Below are 13,857 nucleotides of genomic sequence, written 5' to 3'. Positions count from 1 at the left end.
CGCACAGGCTTAGTTGCTCCGCAGCACGTGGGATCTTCCTGGTCCAGCGCTTGAACCCGTGTCCCCTGCATTGACAGGCGGATTCTTAACCACTACGCCACTAGGGAAGCCCTAATGGAGGCTTTATATGCTACCAGTGTGATTTTCCTGAAACACTACTCCCATCACAGCACTCTCTAGTTTAAGAACTTGGAATATTTCTCTAATGCCTATGAGACAAAACTAAACTACTCCTCTAGCCCCTCCATTACCAGGTTTTAACCTTATTTCCCTCTGTTTCCTAACACGTACTCATATTAGTTATTGTAATGCTAGCTGCTATAACAAAGAGATCCAAATGCAATGGATGAGAAAAGAGAGAAATTCATTTCTCAATTTAATGTCTGAGTTCCGGGATGCTCCATGCAATCACACAGGTTCCTTCCATCTTGTTTCTCGAGCCTAACCTCTAGGACAACGTCCTCAATATTAGAACTGAATCTGGATGACAGGACATCTTCTCATTAGCCTGAGGGAAGGCAAAAGAAAAAGAAGCAGGCTAAACATCTGAAAGGCTCTGCCTATGAATGGGTGGGCATATATTTCTACCCAAGGGAAGCTGGGAGATAGAGTGTAGTTGGTCAACCATATATCAAGCTACAATTAATACAGAAAAAGAAGAAAAGTCAGCTAGCACTGTCTGCTGCACACCCTCTGCTTCAATTGTCCTGGTCTCTCCAACATGCAGTTTTTCTTTCTTTCTCTCCTTCCCTTCTCTCCACTTAGCCAAATGACATCCACCCTACTTAAGCATTACCTCCTCTTGCCAGTATTGCAGCCATTTTCAAAGAATGCTTCAGTATGCTGAAGAAAGTGGAAATGGTTCCAGGACTGTTCAAAACTGTTCAAAAGTCCTCATTTTTTTATGACGTGTTTTTCACTTTAATTTTGTCTTTTACAACCTCTTAATCCACGGAAGCAGATTTTGGAGGTCTCAAAAAATGCCCACATAGGAAGTAAGTAAACAGGAGAGTAGCAGGAGAGTAGCAGTGAAGAGTTCTGGTAAAATCCACTCCTAACAGCTGAGTCCGGCCATTACAACTGTATGTCCTGACTGGTGGTATTCGAACTGGGACTAGTGTGTAGTCTTGATAAGGCTTAATTTCTTGTAATGTATCCTTGTGGCCTAAATTGATATAAAATATCTGCATAAACTATGGATAAAAGTGGTATCAAAGAGAAGCAATGTGGTTATATTCATCTAAAATTCTCTAAGAGACACAACGAATCTGATGAACAGGATCATTCTGGTTATCAGAGAAGTATAAAAGAACTGCTTAGGCACGTTAAAGTATTGAGAGAGAAGTGTACCACTGTCTACAATCCAAGGTCTGTGTTGTTTGCAAAGCCAGGGCCTTAGTTATGTATGGAATAGGGATAATTCAACAGACTTTTTTCACAGCCTCCATTAAATATTATTCAAGACTCTCTCGCTCTTGGGGTAGTCAATACCAAATACAGATTCCAGGGCCCTTCTCCTACCCACTGAATCAGAATTTCTGGGAGCGGGGACAAAGAATCTGTATTCCCAACAAGCTCCCCATGTGATTCTTCTGACAACCAAAATTCAAGAACCACTGTTCCAAACCACTGGGGATATTTTGGAACTCTATGACCAAACAGTCCACACCACTGGCATTTACTGTAGGAGTGGTCAGGAATGCTAGATGCTCTGCAAAGGACAGTGCAGCATGGCTAAGGACTGTTCACCATCCTCATGACTTACCTACGTTTCACCAGAAATTCACGTTCATGTAGATGAAAAGTCTATTATAATAATACAAGCCTAGATCACCACTCCATTTTACATATAAACACAAAATATTTTTTGCATGGTTTTAAAAGAAACTGAATTTCCCAGTAATACAACTACAGTCATCCCTCAGTATCCAAAAGGGATTGGTTCTAGGACCCCCACAGATGCCAAAAATCCTTGGATGCTCAAGTCTCTTACATAAAACGGCATTGTATTTGCATATAAACTACAACACATCCTCCCTATATACTTTAAATCATCTCTAAATTACTTATAATACCTAATGCAATGTAAATGCTATGTAAATAGTTGCTAGTGCACAGCAAATTCGTTTTGCTTTTTGGAACTTTCTGGAATTTTCTTCCCCAAACATTTTCAATCTGTGGTTGGTTGAACCTGTAGATGTAGACCCATGGATGACCGTACTGAGTAAATCAAGAGTAGATTGTTTTATTAGAAAACTGTTTAGAAGTTGAGAAATTGTTAACTGTGACAGCTTACCAGTACAACATATCAGTGTCAGGCTGCATTTGGAGCCTGTGATTCTACGTATAGGTGCAAACATTTGAAAACTTCATTATGTCTTTTTTTTTAATTAATTAATTTTTCACTGCACTGGGTCTTCATTGCTGCACACGGGCTTTCTGTAGTGTGGCGAGCAGGGGCTACTCTTCCTTGTGGTGTATGGGCTTCTCATTGCGGTGGCTTCTCTTGTTGCAGAGCACGGGCTCTAGGCACATGGGCTCCAGTAGTTATGGCATGCGAGCTCAGTAGTTGTGGCTCACGGGCTCTAGAGCACAGGCTCAGTAGTTGTGGCTCATGGGCTTAGTTGCTCCGCGGCATGTGGGATCTTCCTGACCAAGGCTCAAACCCGTGTCCCCTATACTGGCAGGCGGATTCTTAACCATTGTGCCACCAGGGAAGCCCCATTATGTCTTTCAATGTAGTCATGCCCAAGCATTTACATATCAAAGTCAATATTATTTTTTATAAATGACTTTTTTATTTCACCTCGATATTGCTATTATGGCATTATTTTTGTTTGAAAACATACATGGAAGGTAGATTATACATATGATTTTCACTTCAGGGGAGTAAAGGGGATGTTACAAATATCTGTTATAAAACAGTGGACACTGATCTGGTAAGGCAGAGAACCACTGCTCTTGATACTAAAGAACATGCCTTAAACATTTTAAATCTTGTTGTTGGAAGAATGAAAAAGACACTTGGCATCGAACTGAATAGATGTAGTTATAACAAAGTTTTAGAATTAGATCAATTGTAGGCTCAGAAGAGCTATCCAAATGCAAGGTGTATGATATATAACACACTAAAGACCAGACCTGGTAGGATGTTCAATAACCCAACCAGGCTTGAGAAACAAAGGTGCTGATCTCTAGACAGGATAATTCATTCAACAGATATTGAACATCGGCTATGTGCCAGCCACCTGGAATAAGTTTTCCTGCTTTCAAGGATTTTATAGTTTAGTAAGGGAGCCAGGCACATGACCAGATAACTGTAATTCAGTGTGGTAAACCGGCTGATAGATAATATGCTGGCTATTATGTTGTCCAGAGAAGAAATAGCCTATCTGGCCAGGGGAATCTGTAAAGGCTTCCTGTAAACTGAGTCTTAAAGGATGAGAAGGAATGAACCAAGTGAAGAAGTGTGTGTGGGGGGGCAATATAGGGGTTGGGGAGTGGGAGGTACAAACTATTAGGTGTAAGATAGGCTCAAGGATATATTGTACAACACGGGGAATATAGCCAGTATTTTGTAATAAATGTAAATGGAAAGTAACCTTTCAAAATTGTATAAAATTTTTTTTAATGTATTACATTGTGAAAAAAATAAAATGAAAAAAGAGTACAAAAAAAAAAAGAAGTGTGTGTTAGGACACGGAGAGGAGGAAGGTGGTGAGGAAGGTCTCAAGGTAGGGCTGTGCTGGTTGTGTGGCCCTGGTGGGGAAAGGTATTCAAAAATCTTTTCAAGTATTTTAAAAAATTGAGATATAACGTACATAAAATAAACAAGTCTTTATACACCAGTATAGCTCAATTAACTTGTAAATATACGTAACCCATGGCAAAGGTAAACAAAGCCAGACACTAGTTACAGTGATAAAGACAGATTCTATTCAGTTCAGTAGGGAAGACAGCCCAGTGTAAACTGACTTCAACTTTCATTTGTGCAGAGGTAATTGGGCATTTTCAAGGGAGAATGAGGGAATAGGGAAGGAAATGAGCAGCATGAGGGAAGTGGAAATTTATAAAAAAGTGGGAAGGGGAGCTGGTCAGTATATTAGGCCATGCAGGTTTGTTAACTGGCACTTATGGAAGTGAGGCTCCCACTCTCCCACAGAGACTGGGAGATAGAGGCCCTGACTTTAGGTGTTGGTTGGAATAAACAGTAAATTCTTTTGGCAACCTTGAGTTTTCTCAAGCAGGAAACTATGGGGGCTGAACTTGTCATCTTAGGGATGTGGCCTTGAGCTATTAGAAAATTTGCTGGTGTTATTCAAGTCTCTTAGCAAGAGAGGATTGGCAAAATCATTTGTGCTGAGAGTCTTCAGTTGTTATAGGCCAAGGTTGAGGCTTAGTTGAGAAGCGGGCTCAGAGGAGCCTGCCAAGAGTTTGGTCAAGGAGAGAGCCTTTCTCACTCACCACCCAGATCAAGATATGGAAAATTTCTAGCAACTCAGAAGGCTCCCTCAGGGCCACTTCTTGTCAATTTCCATCCTTAAAGATACCTAATATTTTGCTGTCCATCACAATAATTAGTTTTATCTGTTTTTGAACTTGATATTGATGGATTCATATAGTATATACTCTATTGTATATGACTTTTCAACTTATAAGACCCACCCACATTGTTATGTGGCAATAGTACATTCTTTTTCATAACTGGGGAGAAATCTATGTTACGAATATAGTGCAGTTTATTTATCCATTCTGCTGCTGATGAACATTTGAGTTGCTTTCCTATTGCTGGATAATACAAATAAAGGTTCCCTTAAATATTCTTATGTCTTTTGGTAGATACAAGCACTTATTTCTGTTTGGAATATACCCAATAATAGTGCTGCTGGATCATTGGGTATTTATAGTTTAGGTTTAGTAGACACTGCCAATTTTCCAAGGTTGTTTTACCAATTTATATTCCCACAAAAAATTTTAAGAGAATTCCATATCCCCACCAACACTTGGTATTATCCTTTTATTTTTAGTCATTCTGATGAGGTGTAGCATTATTTTATTGTTTTTTTAATACATATTTTCCTGCTGACTAGTGATTCTAAGCATCTTTTTATATGCTTATTAGTCATTTGGCTATCCTCCTTTGTAAAGTGCCTATTTGAGTCTTTTGCCCACTTAAAAAAATTGAGCTATCTTTTTTTTTTATTGATTTGTAAAGTGGATATGAGTGTACCAGTTGGGTACTCTGGGAAGCAGATGCCAATATGTAATGAGCAATGCAAGAGATTTATTGGGGTAACACCTACGAAAGACAAAGGGGAGAGAAAGAAGGAGTAGATAGGGAAAGTTCAGATGCAGGTCTGACACTTGTGAAAAGAAAGGGGGAAGGAAGGAGGAAGTGGACAGGAATAGAATTAGATTGGGGTGCATCTATGATAAAGTCTCAGCCAGCCCCATGGGGAGCTCTAACACAAAGACTGCCCACAGAGAAGTCCTGTGCTGGCCAGAGACAGCAAGCCTTTGTACCACCACTGTGCTTATAACTGGATACGTGCTTCCAATGAAACACACGGCCTTGGCTTGAAAGCTGAGGTAGACCCTCTTGAGAAGGGAGATCTGAGCAGAGTATCTTCATGGATGCCATAGAGTTCTTTATCAGATGTATGTATTGCAAGTATCTTCTCCCAGTATGTGGCTTGCCTTTTCATTATCTTAGTGGCTTTTTTTTTTTTTTTGCAGTACGCGGGCCTCTCACTGTTGCGCCCTCTCCCGTTGTGAAGCGCAGGCTCAGTGGCCATGGCTCACGGGTCCAGCTGCTCCGCGGCATGTGGGATCTTCCCAGACCGGGGCACGAACCCGTGTCCCCTGCATCGGCAGGCGGACTCTCAACCACTGTGCCATCAGGGAAGCCCCTTAGTGGCATTTTTTAGTTAATTTTAATTAAGTCCAAGTTATCTATCTTTTCTTTGCTAGTTAGCACTTTTTGTGTAATGTTCAACAAGTCTTTGCTTATTCCAAGGTTATGAAGGTATTCTATGTTTTCTTCTAGAAGGTTAATTATTTTACTTTTCACATGGAGGTCTATGATCCATTTAAAATAATATTTTAGGTATGGTATAAGTTTGGGGTCAGGTTTCATTATTTTCCATATAGATGACAAATTTGTCCCAGCACCAGTTAATGAAAAGACCTCCTTTCCCCCCACAGAACTGCAGTGGAGACTGTTGTAACAAGTGACTGTATATGTATGGGTCTATTTCTGGATTTTCTAATCCAGCCCATTGTTCTATTTGTCTAAAATTATGCCAATATCACTCTATCTTAATTTCTGTAGTTTTATAATAAATTTGTCTATCTGGTAAGGTACATTTTCCATCTTTATTTTTCAATATTGGCTTGGCTATTCTAGGACTTTGGTATTCCTAGATATATTTAAAAATTACTTTGTCAATTCCAACAAAAAATATGCTGTTTCTTTTTCCAATTTTTCAAAGACAGTTTTAATGCCATGGGGAAAATGCTCACGACGTTAAAATGGAAAAAGCAAGATACAGTACCATATATGCAGCATGAGCTCAACTATGAAATAATTTTAATATTTATACATTGAAAAAAAAGACTGGAAGAAAATGCACCAAACATTTAACTCTAGTTACCTCTGTATAGTGGGAAAACAAGATACTGAATTTTTTACTTTTTGAAAATTTTCAAATTTTCCAAGAAATCAGTATTTATAAATCAGAAAATCAGTAAAAAAAAAATTAAACTTAAATGTTAAACTGCTTCACAGCTAACTACCAATGGACTATTAAGGAAGTACTAGGTGAGTAAACTGGCTTTGAGGCATGGCTACATGGACTTTTTCACCTCAATGAAAAAAATGTCCAAGAAAATTTTATTGCAAATTCATAACAGTTTTGTATTATTAATGTTGGAAGCTTTAGTTAAGTTTTACCCACAGAAACTTCAGTAGCTAATATCTAATCTTAATATATAGAAAATGCCAACTTTTCATCAAAAATTTAATGCTATTTAATTGCCTTAATTTGTTCAGAGGCTGGTCTGAACAAAGGGTATAATTTAAAAATTCCAGCCTTCAGAAGAGTTTCAATTAAAGAAGATTTAAAATAATCAATTTTGGGCTTCCCTGGTGGCGCAGTGGTTGAGAATCTGCCTGCCGATGCAGGGGACACGGGTTCGAGCCCTGATCTGCGAAGATCCCACATACCGTGGAGCAACTAGCCCTGTGAGCCATAATTACTGAGCCTGCGCGTCTGGGGCCTGTGCTCCGCAACAAGAGAGGCTGCGATAGTGAGAGGCCTGCGCACCGCGATGAGGAGTGGCCCCCACTTGCCGCAACTGGAGAAAGCCTCGCACAGAAACGAAGAGCCAACACAGCCATAAATAAATAAATAAATTTAAAAAAAAAATCAATTTTAAGCAATTAAGAGATGAGATTTGCTTTTGGTGCATTAATCTCTTACATCTTAATTTCCAAATAAGTTTTTAAAACATTTTACTGTTAAATAACTATTGACAGTTCTGTTATTTCATGAAGATGCAGAATGCAACATTCAACAAACATTCATTAAGAATCTACTGTGTTCCGCACTTTGTGCTAGGAGTGTGGGCAAGAGGAGGAAAAGGGATTCTGAAAGGTGGTTGGATATAAATCCCCCACAGGTCAGTTCTAATTAATTCTGTACAACAGAAAATTGCCAAGAAGTTTCTTTCATACTGTACCATTGGTTTAAAAGCACTTAACCTAAGTATTTGTGTGGCTGTCAACATTTGTTTCTATATATTTAGCTTTATCAATGGATGGAATGAAGAGTGACAGAAAAGGGGAGAGACACAGAACCAAGCATAAATAATCAAATTTCTTCTTAAAGGTACAGATCTCAATTTTATCAGGAAGATTTGTTCTCACCAAAATTTGGGAACTTCTCTACTACACACAGGCCAAAGAATGTTCTGACAAAATAACAAAAGCTACAAAACTTGTGCTCAAAGGAGCAAGAAAATCCTATTGGTCCATGCTGCCTAAAATCACAGCTTTCCAAAACTCTAGGAGAAGAAGGGATCCATTTTATGACAAATTAGGAATCTGCCTTACATTTTTTTCTAAATAAAAATTCCTACCTGACCTTACACCCCTAAATATATCAAATGAATGCATTTATCTTATATGGCCCTATACTCAGTCTCTCCAGATCCAAGAATCTTGTCAAGCAAATTAATGATTTTAAGAGACTAAGGATCACCACATATACCAGAAAAAGACTTTGTTAGACCAAAAAGAGAAGCCAGATATGGAGCCTATTAACTCCTGAAGCGATGGCACCGTGCCTCAATCTGATTGCCTGGGATTACATGCTTCAAACTGTCTAATAATACAATTCTTTTAGGCTAGAAACTCCTTGAGAGATTATGTGATTCATCTTTGTATCACCTGCCCTTATCACTAGCCTCTAATAAATAGAATGCTTGGCTGTTTACTGTGTTCACTAAATGTTGGGTAATAGGAAAGGCTACAGAATGACAAGATACATTTGTATTTTTAAATGATCACACCTTCCACAGAAGGATTTTAATTGCAGAAATCAGAACTCATAACACCACATATGCTGGGTTTTTGATTGGAATCCATTAAATCTATAATTTGGAGAGAACTGATATTTAAACAATATTGAGTCTTTCAAACCACAAACATGGCATGTCTGTGGGAAGGAGCATTCTAGGCAGAAAGGAAAGCATGAACAGGGCAGAAAGACAAGAAACGGCATGGCTCATGGAATATGAGAAGCTATGAAGCAGTTCAGTGAGGTGTGAAGTGCAAGGTGTGGAGTGCAGAGGATGAGGCTAAAGAAATGGACAGAGGCCAGATTATGGGGGAACTTGTCAGCCATGTCCAAGTTTGGATCTAAGGCTAATGGGTGGCCTTAAAGCACAAGAGTGGTAGGTCTGATGTGAATTTGTCCAGAGGATTCAAGCGGCAATGGGTTTGAATATGATTGAGTGGCTTTCAAATGGGACAAAAGTATAGACAGGCATAATAGTTAGAAGTCCATTCCAGTAGTTCAGGTGAGATATGATGAAGATTTGAACAAGGACAATGGCAGTTAAGATGGAGAAGCAATGGATTCACACTGGACTGGTAAAATCAGCAGGACTTGATGATTAGACATTGTGGGTTTAGAGGATGATTAGAGAGAGAGTCAAAGATGGCTCCCAACTTTCTAACTTGTGTCTGGGTAGATGGTGGTACAAGGAATATGGGAATAAGAGTAAACCTGGAAGAGGAGATGCTGTGTTAATTGAGTCTGGGATGTCTATGAGTCTCCTAATAGACAACTGGATATACAGGTCTGAAACCCATGCAAAGATCCAGGCTGGATATATGGTCCTGGGACTATAGGTAAAATAATGGGAATGGGTGACATCACCCAGGGAGTGTGTGTGAGCTGAGAAGTACTTAACATCCCTCCCTCATATTCCCATTTAGACTTAAATTTTCCTAGTTCTTTGTCTTCTTCTTCAAAAATAAACCCACTGATATCCCCTGGGTTAAAAACCATACAAGAAATACTGTGTACTGGTCTGACATTATATTTATGACCACAAATTTCAAATGATTATTCAGTACAGCCAGACACATCTAATGTTCCACTCTCACAGACTGCATTTTCAGCTTCTCCTCTTGCTTGTTGCCCTCCACTCTCAGCTGAACATAACCTCATACTTCACTAAAAAAAAAAAAATGCAATTTGACTGACTACTTCATCTCTATACCATCAGGTCTACTAGGTTCTACTTTCCTTCTTGTTACCACAGAGGAAGTGTCCCCATTCCAATCTATGGCCAATCCTATAACCTGTGCTTTAGATTTCATTCTTTCTCCCTTACTCATTACTCCCTTCCTCTCAATCATCACCAATTTCTCCTTCACTAGTGAGTCAGTCTTATCTTTTACAAACATGCCTTAATCTGACCCTCTATAAACAAAACAAAACTGCAGTACCAGAGACTGCTGGTGATTACTCATATCCAATTTCTTCTCTACTTCCACGGCACATATTTAAATTCCATTTCTCAAATTATATTTCTCAGCCCCCTTGTGGAGACCATATGGAAAACAGACTGTTACCAGAGGAATGTATTCCACTTTCAGGTCTGGCACATAAAAATCTCCCATTCGTGATTCTCTACCCTCTTTCCTTTTCCAAGATGACTTTAAAATCCACATGTTGGTGCTACAAGATAGAAGGCATCTAGGTTCCTGGATAACTTCTGGAAGAAAGCCACTCAACTCACATTGGACTGTGACGCAAGTGATAAATAACCTTTGTGTTAACCTGGTGAGATGGAGGTTGTAGCACAGCCCTTAGCCTAAGACAACCCCACATCCCCCTCCAGCTATTGCCCCATTTGTTTCCTTTAACAGTCTTCAAAGAGTTGTGTATACTCATCCTTTCCATCATTCTCTTCTCAACCTCCTCCAATTCAGCTTTCATTCCCACCATTCCACTGACATGGCTCTCATCAAGGTTACTGATGACCTTCATCTTGCCGAATCCAAGGTCATTTCTTTATTCTCATCTTTTGCAGTCTCTCAGCATCATTTAACACAGCTGACCACTTCCATTCTTTTTGAAACAGTCTCTTGGTTTTCCTCTTCTTTCACTGGCAGCTCCTTCTTTTCTACCAGCCTTCTTGGGTTCTTTTTAATTTTTTTCCTCTGTGCTCCTTTTTTTTAAATGAAATGCTGCTGACTCACACATCTTTATTTCTACCTTTGACCTCTCCCCTTAGCTTAGTTCTATATATTCAACTACCTACTCAGATATCTAATAGGCACCTGTAACTTAACAAGTCTAAAACAACTCCTGGTTTTCCCTCTCAAACCTTTCTCTCACCAGCCTTCCTTTTTACCTTGTTGCTCGGACCAAAAATGTGAGTTATCCCTGATTCCTTTTTTTCCCCTTCCATCTGCATCCAATCCATCAGCAAGTCCTTCAGGCTCTGACACCTGAATCTTACTGAATATGACCCTTTTTCACCATCTCCTCTGCTAAAACATAAGTCCAAATGACTTTTACTTCTCCCTTAGACGACTGCAACAGCCTCTCTGCCACTCTGCCTTCACTCCTGCCCCTGGTTAGCATACAGTGCCCCTAGCAGTTTAACACATCAGCCAAAGTAAACATCTGGAAATGTAATCATAAATCAATCACATGCTTAAAACTTTCCAGTAGGTTCCTGTGTGCACCTGGAATAAAATCCATCCTCATTACCATGGCCTACAAAGCCCTACATGATCTGGCCCCTGCTTATCTCTTCAACCTCATTCAGTTTGGTTTGGTCCCAGTGGTGTTTCAGCCCCTCACGTAAGCTCTTTCCTGTCTCAAGGACTTCGTACTTGGTGTTCCTCGCACTGGAATGCTCTTTCCCTGAATCTTTCTGTGGATGTCTCTTTCTTATTCCTCAGGACTCCACTCAAATGTCACCTCCTCAGAGTATCCCTCTCCCTCAGTCACTTTCTATCCCATTACCTCATTTTCTTGACAGCAATAAAGAAACAAAATGGTTTAATAATAGTATTGTAGATGATCTTACTTGCTAACACGCTTGATGTCTTTCATGCGAGACAGAGCTGCATGAAGGCAGAGATTTTGTCTTTTTTTTTTAATTGAGGAGTAGTTGATTATCTTGTTATTAGTGTTCGTGCCACAATCTAAAGAGCAACTGGCACAGAATATATATTTGTTGGACTGAATAAATAGTATCAAAAACTGTAAGCCCTTGAGGAATAATACCATGTGTTACATTATAATCCCCACCAATTAGCTGCCAATCATCTTTACAGTAATAAACTATTTTCCCCCCACATAAGTCTGAAAAAAAATAAAAACCACTACTCACATTTGTTGTTGTTTTTAGTCCATCCATCACCTTGTCTTGTAATCTTCCTTTTTTTTCTAATTAAGTTTATCCTGCACAAGTGAAACATTTTCACTTTTCAGATGTGGACTGGATCTTTGAAAAAAGGGTTCAGCAAGTTTCTAAAATAGTGAAAGGATTTTCAAAAAAGCCTTTAAAAAGGTGAGATAATATAAATCTATAGCTTCTTCATGTGACAAATAGCCCTGGAAATAAATACAAACATGCCATCCTATTAGTGAGGAGGTTTAAATAAGTGAGTCTTTGAAAAATAAAAATAAAATAAATTCAAAATTCTGTAGTGTTACTAAATCTCATAAGATCCAGCTTGTGATTTCATAGTCGGAGTGGTTTTAGGACTAGTTTGGGGTCCTGAAACTGGGACAGATTCTGTTTGGCCCAGAACTCTTCAGTAAGCAAACATTATTGTGTCCTATTAAGAAGCACCTATGGGCTTCCCTGGTGGCGCAGTGGTTGAGAATCTGCCTCGTAATGCAGGGGACACGGGTTTGAGCCCTGGTCTGGGAGGATCCCACATGCCCGTGAGCCACAACTACTGAGCCTGCGCGTCTGGAGCCTGTGCTACTCAACAAGAGAGGCCGCGCTAGTGAGAGGCCCGCGCACCGCGATTTAGAGTGGCCCCCGCTTGCCACAACTGGAGATAGCCCTCGCACAGAAACTAAGACCCAACACAGCAAAAATAAATAAATAAATTAATAAACTCCTACCCCCAACATCTTAAAAAAAAAGAAGCACCTAAAACCAATCAATTTCTGGAGGTGAAATATAAACAAATACACGCAAACTATTTTCCATTCCTATTCGTCTCTCATCCTCCTGTTGGATTCTTAAACATTTATGCTTAGTTCATTCATATAGTTCTCACATTTGGGGTTGTAAGGGTGAATACAAGTCTAAAATAATTAAATTTAAAAATCTGCCTGGTGCCAAAAAGAACAAAGAACATTACCCCCTTACTTTTCATTTAGCAATTCTTTTAGAAAAACAGAAGCTATAAATGATTTCTCTGAGATGTATGTACACCTTTTAAAAAGCTAAACAAGTTTCTTGCCAGTTTTGTACCCCCTTAAGATCTTTCTTGGGGGCCTTTGAGCTATCTCTTTGAAATGTGAATATCAAGGAGGATGGTGCCCCATCTCTCTGTCTCTGTGGGAGTTTAAACCTTGGCTTTTGGCTCCAAGATGTAACTTCCTATTTTTTTTCCTTGGGAGAAGGACAACAGGTATGTAATTGATTGCATCTGTCTGATTATATAAACGAGTGAGATTTCTTCTCTTTGCAATCTCTTTAGTGCATCACAGTATGGTTTAATGCTTATTCTATAATAAAACTATTTCATTCTTTTCTACTTTTCTATATTTTGTGGAGAGGATGTTTTGGGCGTGGCAGGAGAGTTTATTTTTAATTATTTCCCCAACTGGGTCCTCCAGTTTTGGCACTAGTATGGCTGATATTTCCCATTGCCCCTCCATACTTACTTTAGGCAGTAAAGGATAGTGGAAAGAGCATGGAGCTTTTGGAGTCAGAAAACCCTGAGTTTAAACTGTTCTTTTTTTTTTTTAGTAGCATTCTGAGGTATGAACAAGTTACTTAACTTCTCTGAACCCTGACTGCCTCATCTATAAAATGAGGATAATACATTATAAGGTAACTAAACTGACACATAGAAGGTTATTTACACATGAAAGAAACAAAGTTAACTTAGATTCCTTTAGCATACTAAACTTTCGTCCTCCTTTCCACGTGGGTAACTCTGTCAAACCCCAAGGCAGTGTCCACGTCATTAATCTCGAGCACACTGAGTGATGAGGCAACGAACTCACACTGCGGACCTCAAGAGTTTAAAAAGTTTTAGTTTGTAAAGTACGTTAACAGAACAATTGAGATGATGCAAAGGGA

General features: G+C 39.2%; 1 long non-coding RNA gene across 2 annotated transcripts in view; it reads right to left on the bottom strand.

Moving 5' to 3' along the window:
- LOC132598222 (uncharacterized) overlaps window positions 1-13,857 on the bottom strand; it is an 80,181-nt gene that overhangs the window by 66,070 nt on the left and 254 nt on the right. Inside the window, exon 2 of one of the 2 annotated variants that reach the window (XR_009566140.2) lies at window positions 11,920-12,143. This is a non-coding gene — a long non-coding RNA (uncharacterized lncRNA). The remainder of the gene's footprint in view (window positions 1-11,919; window positions 12,144-13,857) is intronic. The other variant, XR_009566139.2, reaches the window with a different exon arrangement.

Source organism: Globicephala melas, chromosome 12, assembly GCF_963455315.2.
Source record: "Globicephala melas chromosome 12, mGloMel1.2, whole genome shotgun sequence".
In the NCBI taxonomy this organism is placed as follows: domain Eukaryota; kingdom Metazoa; phylum Chordata; class Mammalia; order Artiodactyla; family Delphinidae; genus Globicephala; species Globicephala melas.
The sequence above is the reverse complement of the archived record's forward strand: the minus strand, read 5'-3'. Positions and strand labels throughout refer to the sequence as shown.